This window comes from Rattus norvegicus, chromosome 7 (assembly GCF_036323735.1).
Source record: "Rattus norvegicus strain BN/NHsdMcwi chromosome 7, GRCr8, whole genome shotgun sequence".
In the NCBI taxonomy this organism is placed as follows: Eukaryota; Metazoa; Chordata; class Mammalia; order Rodentia; family Muridae; genus Rattus; species Rattus norvegicus.
In genome coordinates this window covers 106,629,442-106,638,687 of record NC_086025.1, presented here as the reverse complement: position 1 = coordinate 106,638,687, position 9,246 = coordinate 106,629,442, and the positions used below count along the sequence as shown (strand labels likewise).

The window sequence follows — 9,246 nt, the reverse complement described above, 5'->3', positions numbered from 1 at the left end:
CCTAACATTGCAGCAGGTTTGTTGGAAAGAGGATGCCCAGGAAGGAGGGCGGGGGACTGGGGAAGGAGAAGAGGGCCTCTCACATTTCCTGTAAGCCATATTCTCACCAGTCCAGCTGCCACCTCTTGCTAGGAGGGTAGAAATGACCTATTGGGGACTTTCCAAGAGTAATGCAAGCAACTTTAGTGCTTATGGTTTGGAGCCTTGTTCTGGTGTAGCACTGGTAACTGGCAGCCCAAGTCAGACAGAGGTAGCTATGGGAGCTTAAACTTGGCCAATATGACTGCTTAGCACTGTTTCTCAAAGGACTAGAGGATAGAAAGTAGTGGAGTTTTTGTGGGAAATGTCTGAGAAGTACCGTGTCAGCTTCTTTGTCAGACAATGCTCAGGTAAGCTGTACCCTCAAGGAGAGCAGGCATGTAGGCTTTTTCTCCTTTGAGCACAGCTTCACCAAAGCTGCCATCTTCAGTGCTGTGGCCTTTAAGTAACTGGGATAATAAGTCATCAGTGATGTAAGGCCTTGATGGAAGAGTCACACTGTATGTCCAAGATGGCCTCAAAGTTGCTATATAGTCCAGGCTAGCCTTGAACATGAACTTCTACTTTAGCCAGTGCTGTGGTGGTAGGTGTGTGCCACCACACCTGTCTCCTACACCACTTCCCACTACAGACCTATTATGTACATAGATCACTAGAGGTCCACGTGTATGTCTATAGCAACCGAGAGGTATCCTTAACGCACTCCTGTGTGTGCTTGATGGGTCCTTCACCTACTCTAATGTCTTCTTTTCTTGACCTGCCTCAAACTATGTTGTCTTCTGGCTTTGAGAAGAGGCCCAGCAGGGTTCACTGAGGCAGAGGTAGCAGCCTGCCCTCTGGTCTGCAGTCCTGGGCAGACGACATACAACCCCCACATACCACACAACGTTCACACTCCAGCAAGAATGTCTTTGTTTGCAGTTCTGCTCTCCCTGTGCCTGCCCTTTAGCTTCAGTACACTGTGTGGCACACAGGCCAAGTGCTCAGCAAATGTAGAGGTGTAGCGGTCCTAGGGACTGAGCATAGAGATGCATGCTGACAAGCCACTTGCCAGACCCCTTCATTTATGTATCGATAGACACCGGCTTCTGTAGAAGATCCCACTGTTACTATTCTCCACCTCTCTCTTAGATGGATGGGCCAAATGGTACAAAGCTGCTAGACTCCGGAGCCAGGCCACTCAGGTTCAAGGCCTGGCTCTGTCTCTTCTTAGGTGGGCGAGCCAGCTATTATGCCTCAAGAGGCTGTCAAGAGCTCCCAGTAGAGTACCCGAAGTCAGTGCTATCAGCGCCGAGCCTTGGCTGTGCACCAATACCCCCTCAACTCTGTGTGCTGTTTTAGAAGTTCATATTTGGTTCTCTCAACCGCAGCACTCACGATTTTTCCTGGATCGTTCTTTGTTTGGTGAAAGGGGTATGAGATGCAGGCTGTACTATTTACCTTACTGTTGTGGTGAGGAAACACCATGACCAAAAAGCAGCTTAAGGAAAAGGGGATTAATTTTGGTTCTTGGTGGCAGGAGCAGGCTTCTGAATGATAAAAATCCCACAACTTCCCCAAATATCCACCAACTAGGGACCCATAAGCTACTGTGGATGGAGCAGGGAGAGGCTATTTCTCATTCAAATAACAGCCCGGGTTACTTAGCAGCATCTTTGACATTTGCTCACTACTGTTATAGTACCCCAAACTCCACTGGTTGTTGACTGTCAGTCTTTATATTGAAAAACAACCCAGGGGTTGGGGATTTAGCTCAGTGGTAGAGCGCTTGCCTAGGAAGCGCAAGTTCGGTCCCCAGCTCCCAAAAAAGAAAAAAAAAAAGAAAAACAACCCCCCCTACCCCCCCCAACCCCAGCCAGCACAGAGAAAAAATGCTTCAGGGGAGGAAGGAGGAGGAGAGGGAGGGTTTGGGTGTGTCCAGCACCTGCCTCTGGATGTCTCTTCCCACCCCCACCGCCCCAATACTCATTCCCCAGGATTCACTGAGGAGGTCCCGTTGCTAGTCTTGTTTCCCCATGTGGAAATAGTCCTATAGTGTTGAATCCCAGATGCTCCTATAAAAAGAGGTTCCTAAACTCTCCTCAGTGGTCCAGAAAAGAACTGATTAGACCGAGAAGGGAGTCTCAGTTGTAAGCACAATGCAGACCTTGTTCCTCTCCTCTGCCATCAGTTTGCACCTTGGGAGAGGGTCGTTGGGGTCTTTTCATCAATATTGCTCTGGCTGTTTGCTCTGTCCTCTTTTTTTTTTTTCTATTGGAAGAAACATTCTGTATCACAACTCAATGAATTGACATGGGGATTCAGTTACATTGTGCACGTTGCAAAGAGGCACTGAACTAACCCTCAAGATGCATCCTACACATAAGCGAGGCTCAGATCTCAAATGTCCTATAAATCCTTTCTCTTGCTCCTGCTACTTCTCTGGCTTGGCTTCCTGGGGAGGTCTCTCTGCTGCACACAGGGCCTTTCTCCTCCATCCCAGCTTCACCCTGTCAGGATCCAAAGGCTGAGGAGAGAGGTAAAGCTGGCCCTGGGTAAAATCAAACCAAACCAAAGCAAACCAAACCAAGGGAATGAGTTTGGCTACCACTGCAGAAAGCATGTTCTTGGAACATCTAATCCCCAGTTTATTTGGCTTCCTGTGTTTTATTTAACAAACACACACGTTTATTTTCAGGATATGCGAATGCAGGTTCTGACTTCACACATACACGGGTTGGGTTTTCAATTTCACTGATGCACAGGTTAAGATTTTCAATTAAATTTACACACATCTAATACATCTCTTTCCTTTATTTTCACCCATGTTGTCTAGAAAAAAACAAAACATTAGTGCTTTCAAAATTAAAGTTAACACAGGGCTGTAAGCTTTGAGAGACCACATAGTTTGTCTTTTACAAGGTGGTATGAGGCGTGCGTTTCAGCAAGTCTTCACTACATTCTACAGATCTGAAGGCCAGATGCAAGCTAACAATTAGCATATAAAACCCCTCGGAACAAAAGGAGCCGAATGTCAATCAAACAGTCCCTGCAGGAGGCAATTTAAGATTTTACTGAGGTCCATAACGACCACCGGAAGGCAGGAAGGTAACCCAGTGAACAGTTATAAAATTACCCTCCCCCAACCACATCAAAAAAGGAAACAGCACAACGGTAAAATTCCTACCTAATTTCTTAAGGAAGGTTCTGGTAGATTCCTAGCGTCTTGTTGCCTCCTGTGTGAATCTCACTAACAAAAGGCTCTCCTCTGTGAATACTGAAGAAAGAACCGGAGCATCCAGGACACAGGGGCTCTTCCCTGGGGTGGGGGGAGCATTCCGTGTGTTGATCCCCAGCGTGATCAACAGATAAAATGAAAAATACTTTGCTTCCTTGCTACAAGATGCCATATTGCTGGGATATTTAGAAATTTAAAAAGGTGAGACTTTTAATTTTTAGCTTTTGGTTAGAAATTATTAGTGCGTCATGAATTGCCCTCTGGTGAGTTCTCGGAAACCCCGTTGCTCGGCCCTTTCCGGCAACACAACACAATGAGCTTCTTAAAGCTCATTTTGGAAGACATAGTCCTTCCTTGTTAGCAAACCGTTCATGAATCGGGGTTAAAGTATCGGTTCGGCAGTCGGGTAAGGGTACACTGGTCACCCTGCGCCTCCGTCACTAGGACACCTTAGGTTACCACGGCAAAAGGGTAGTCTATGTCTCCCATAGTCTGTGCAATAGCGAAGCAGCTAGAATTCTCCCCCACCCCGCCCCCTCCAGGAGGGGCCAAGCAGGGAGAGCTGTGGGCAGGGCCTCGCGCAGCAATGCCAGATGTTACCCATGCTTCTCCTGTGGACCCGGCTATGTTCCTAACACTGAGCATTTTTGCAGCTGCAGCCTGGTCCTAGGTGGGACATAGTGAGGCATTCATTTTTGCCAAATGATTACTGCATGGACACTCTCACCCTGAAGACCCGGCAGGGCATCCTTAGTCTGTGGATCGTCATCTTGTGTGACGGCATGGGTAACTCAAGAAGATGCTGCACCACTGGGGTTGTGTGCCAGTCACCAATGGGCACCCGCTTTCTCTCTGTGCGCCCACACCAAGAACCTAGAGAGTCATTCTTACCCGCTAGATGGCACCATAGAATGTATTCTTAAAGTGCATACTGTCGCATTGCCACGCCTGCGTACTGAGATCCGTTGACTGCCTTGCTGCTATGGCCGCGGTGTACCGAGTATTTGTGTGGATATCCTTCCCCGCCAATTTAGTGGAGCATCGTTAGGCTGCAGATCTCTGCCCAGTGTGGCTGCGCACCAATATCCTAAAGATGCTGCCACAATAGAGCCATGCTGATCAACTGTGTGGCCTCATTGCACGGAGGACCTGGACTGTCGTCCTTTCCCGGTAGGTGGCGCCTCAGAATGTGTCCATAACCAGCAGATTGCCGCATTGCCGCACCTGCGCACTGAAATCTGAGCAGGCTCGCCCAGCAGACTGCGTCACAGCTGCCTGCTCACCAGATTTCCACAGACGTCTCTAAAGACTGCAGACTGCGGCACGGCTTGGAGCTGAGCGGATCTCTTTACTACGGTTCTGTGACGACGAACCGAAGAGGACCCGGTGGCCATCGTTATCCCATCTTTTTGTGATTTTGGGCTGTGTGGATAGCCCATCCAAGTGCCCGTGCTATGTAGAGGATCATTGCCGCGGCTCTTCAGGAAGCTCCGGCTCTCCGAGAAGATCCGCGGCCTTTTCTCTGAAGATGGTTGGGTAGAAGAGCTGCGACACAGCCACGGAGCTGGGAATTTTTCATTCGTGGTGCTTTCTTACACCAATGTGACCGAGGAATGGGCAAAAGGAGGCGCCGAAAAAACCCAGATGTCTGTGATGGTGCGGCTCGTGCGAGGGCAGCATTGAGATACCTTCGAGCACAGAACCCTACAGTTTGCGATGCAACTGGGAGCTTGGCTGATCTTTTTACCCTGGAGACGCTGGCACAGAGGCTTGCTATCACCCTGTGGATAGGCGCATTGTGGTCGTCGCACAATGATGAGCCATGGAGGTCTCCCCGCTTGGCTGGAACCTGGGCGTACGCCATTACTCAGCCAACGCCTGCACAGCTCTTTGTTATCATAATCCTGGGGAATTACACGTATTTGTGGCTACACTTCAGTGACTGAACGGATGTTCTTACCCTAGGAATAGAGGCACAGTGGAGCTGCACACGGATACCCAAGGAAGCGTCCTTAGAGGGTGGATCGCTTAAATGGTTTTGGTGGCGCACTAAGGTTCTTCATGGTAATTTTATTCCCGCGGATGGTGGCGCAGCAGAGCTGTGCACAGACAACCTCAGAATGCCTCACCCTATATGGCTGCTGCTTGCGCACTAAGGAATTAAGTGGATATCCTTATTTCGGGATGATGGTTTAACGGAGTCCGTACTACTTGGTGGATGCCTGCATGGTGTTGGCTGTGTACCAAATCCCCGAGTGGATCTTAACCTGAGGTGTTGCTATAACAGAAACCCTTACTTGTGGATAACTGCGTCGTGACAGCTGCATTTGAAAGGCCTAAGAGGATCTATCACAGGGATGGCGTTTCTGAGCTTCCTTAATTGTGTGTGACCATGTTTCGACTGCTGCGCGCTAAAGATCTGGGCTGATTATTTATTTATCTATCTATTTATTTATTCATTTATTTATTTGGCCCTAGGGATAAGGGCACTGTGAATCATCCTTCCTTATTTTGTGGGCAGCTGCATTGTGGTGGCTGCATACTAAGGATCAGAGAAGATTTTATTCTGGGAATGGAGGTGGAGTATTTAGAACCCATGGGCAGCTCTGTGGCCACAGCTGCACACAAAGGTTGGGTATGGTAAGACCGAGCACCTTTACCATGTGGATATATGCACTGTGGCAGCTGGGCATTAAGGATCCGGGCTGATGTTTTCCTGGAGCTGGTGGCACAGTGAAAATCATCATTTTACTGTCCCACTGCATTGGAATCTAGGCAGATACCCTTATCTTGGGGATGGAGGCACAACGAGCGCCCTCACCCAGATGGTAACCTCATTGTCGTGGCTGCAAATTAAGACCTGGAATTGTTAAGTCTGCATCATAGCAACATCTGCTCCCCCAGGATCTGGGCAGATCACTTTACTCTGAATGTAGGAGGAGGCACAGCTGGAAGCTGAATTGATGACGTCAGCTTGTGTGGCGCTGTGTTACTTTGGAGCCCCGTACCTGGTAACCCACTGGATTTCTCTTATTCTGTGAATAGTGTATTCTTGGGTCCACACTCTACGGACTAAGAATGTGGGTGGGATTTCAAACCCTCTAACCTGTGCCGCAGATGTATTTGTTCATGAGGATCAGGGCAGTTTATAACCACAGAATGCCTCACAGCAAGGAGCTGGGCAAATGTCTTTTTCTTGAGGGATGTGGTCCGACCCAGTGGAGCCTTTACTCTGTGGATAGCCACGTTGGGTGGCATGCTAAGGACCCAGACAGGCTCCATAGCCCTGCTCCGTAACACAGCTGCACTCAAACATCCAAAGCCTGGCTTGGCATTCTTCCACCGTAGATGGCTTTTCTGAGGAGCTTACTGCACTTACCGAGTGGCTGCATTAGCATAGCCATCTACCCTCAAGACCAAGGGCAGACATCTTTATTCTGGGGTTTATACAGTGGCACTGGTTCATGATAACTCAGAAGGGCGTCTCACCTCCCTGCAGCTGCATGGCTGTCATAGGTACCGAGATGGCTTAGGCAGACATCTTTGTCTTTAGTATGGTGGTACAGGAAGATCTGAACAAAGCAAGCCAAATTTCTGTCTGGTTGCTACTACGTGTGGAGGCCCCAGGAGAGCTTCCTTGCCCTCCGGAAGCCACGTTGTGTTCCATTGAAGATGTAGTTGGATTTCTGTTTTTTTGTGACAGCGGCACCGCTTTGAGTGAGCACCCAGGATGCTAGTGGAAGGTTTTATCCTGCAGTCAAGGGTTGATCAAGGATCTGGCCAGCGATCCTTATCTCACAAGGGAGTAGCATGGTCTGATGTCATTGCCTTGCAGATGGCTGTGAGAGTCACCCATCATCTTGGCAGGTGTCCTTGGCCCAGAGATGGTGAAAGCGTAGAGCTATACATTGATGAAGACCTGGGTTCCTCATGCCCTCATGGCTGTGGCTTTGTGGGGATGACCTGGTGGATATCCTTACCATGCTGCTGGGGCAGAGTGGAGCTATCTGCAGAGAAGGCATCCTCAATGAACAGCAATGGCTGTGCACTGAGTTCCTGGGTTAACGTCTGCAGAGGATGGTGACACACGGAACCTGCAGACCCATAACCATAAGTCAGTTGGCCTTCTTCATGCTGTGGAACTTAGGATGGATGCTACACTCCCAAGGAAATGGTTGGGTATCTTTACCCAGCGAAGAGGGCTATACTTTGGGGTGTTTACTGAAGACCCAGGCAGGTTGATTTTTTAAACTCTGCCAACTGCATGTATTGGATTATGGCTGGTGGGAATGCACCAAGGACCCAGGTGGACAGTTTTCCTCTCTGGATTGCAGCAGGACTCCCAGCACACCCCGAGAACCACAGCAGTCTTGATCACATCATATGGGGAGGATCTGGGAGGTGTTTGGTTGGCTTGGGTTTGCGGTGGTAGCTGCTGCTTGTGAGCAGTGGGGTACTCTCTGGGCTCCAACCAATGGGGTTGCCCAGTCTTCTCTGCCACGCCACATGTGCGAGGACCTTGTGGCATACTCACAGCTTTCAGTAATGACTGGAGGAGAGGAATTCTGCATTGCTGGAACTCCAAGGGGGGGCTCAGACATGCCTGCTCTCCAGTGTGCAGATTCTCTCCTGTACCCAGTCCCTTCAGAACTCAACCAGGTTCCACTCCAGTCTTCTCAGGATCCGTTAAAGAAAACTCCAATCTTGGATATCTTGGAGTTGTGTTTAACTCTTCTCTTTTGTCTTTGTGCTTAACACTCTAGTAACTTCTGTTTTCTCTGCCTTTTTAATGTTCCCAGTATTCAGCAGCTTTGAATTCACCACCACCCAGCCCCTGTGCCTTTCCCTCCCCTCTTTCCACCCCTGTGCCTTCCCCTCCCCTCTTTCCACCCCTGTGCCTTTCCCTTCCCTCCTTCCACCCCTGTGCCTTTCCCTCCCCTCCTTCCTTCCCTTTGTCACTGTCCATATCCCATCCTAGCTGAACAGGTTTTGGAATAGATGTCCACCTTACTGTCTTTGTGAAAATTTTTCCTTCTGAACTGCTTTTCCTCAGCTAGCTACAAGGCTGCCTCCTTGGCTCAGCCAGGTCTTTGTTGAACTATAAACCTTGATAACCCAGCGTCAAGGCAAGTACTGTAGCAAGTATTGTAGCGACACTCTTCCCTTCCAAGACAATTAGCTTGCTCCCAGACTAGTTCCTAGTGTTTCCCCAGTAGTCTGTTGTTTATAGTAATCCCATTCAAACCAAAGTGAGACTTCCCCAACTGTGCCTCTCTAGCTATTCAGAATAAAACCCACAGTCCTTACGATGGCAGGAGAGCTGTTGATGACCTGTCCCAAATCCTTCCCTCTGCTCCCACATTTATCCCAGTCCTTCCCATCCCCTGATATTTAGCCCTAGCTCATCCTAGCTGAACAGGTCGAAGGAATATGTGGGTATGTGTCCACCGTATTGTCTTTGTGGAAACCTTTTTGAAATGTTTCTCTCCCAGTAGCTGTGAGGCTACCTCCTCTCCTCCAACAGGTTTTGCTGAACTATAATGCAGTAGTCAGTGCTGCAACAAGGCATGCATGGTAGACACACTCTTCCCTCCCAGCACCTGCCCCAGTTCCCTGAGTTTCTCACAGTACTCAAGATACTTATATACAGTCTTTTGCTTGTGCTCTTTCCCGCTTGCTTTTAGGTAAGCTTCCTGTGGAGGGGATCCCCATTTGGTCCAGTGATGTATTCTTTGTGTTTGTTATATTGTATCTTCAATAAATAAATGTTGCAAGTGTGCCTCTTGAGGAACACGGAAAGTTCTTTGGAGGTTAGGTCCTTCACTGCAGTAAGGGACAGGGAGATGTCCTGGATCTCCTTTGGCTGGAGGCCAGAGAGCCATACTGAGTTTAGGAGAAATGGGCTCTCCTGCTCCTTTCTCATCCCTGCTTGCTGTCTTTGTAAACCCTAGCTTGCTGAAGATAACAGCTCTGTGTGTGTGTGTGTGTGT

At 49.0% G+C, this 9,246-nt stretch overlaps 1 protein-coding gene across 12 annotated transcripts in view; it reads left to right on the top strand.

Annotated features, from left to right (window-relative positions):
• Trappc9 (trafficking protein particle complex subunit 9) overlaps nucleotides 1–9,246 on the top strand; it is a 477,026-nt gene that overhangs the window by 248,677 nt on the left and 219,103 nt on the right. The gene's annotated exons all lie outside the window — the stretch shown is intronic.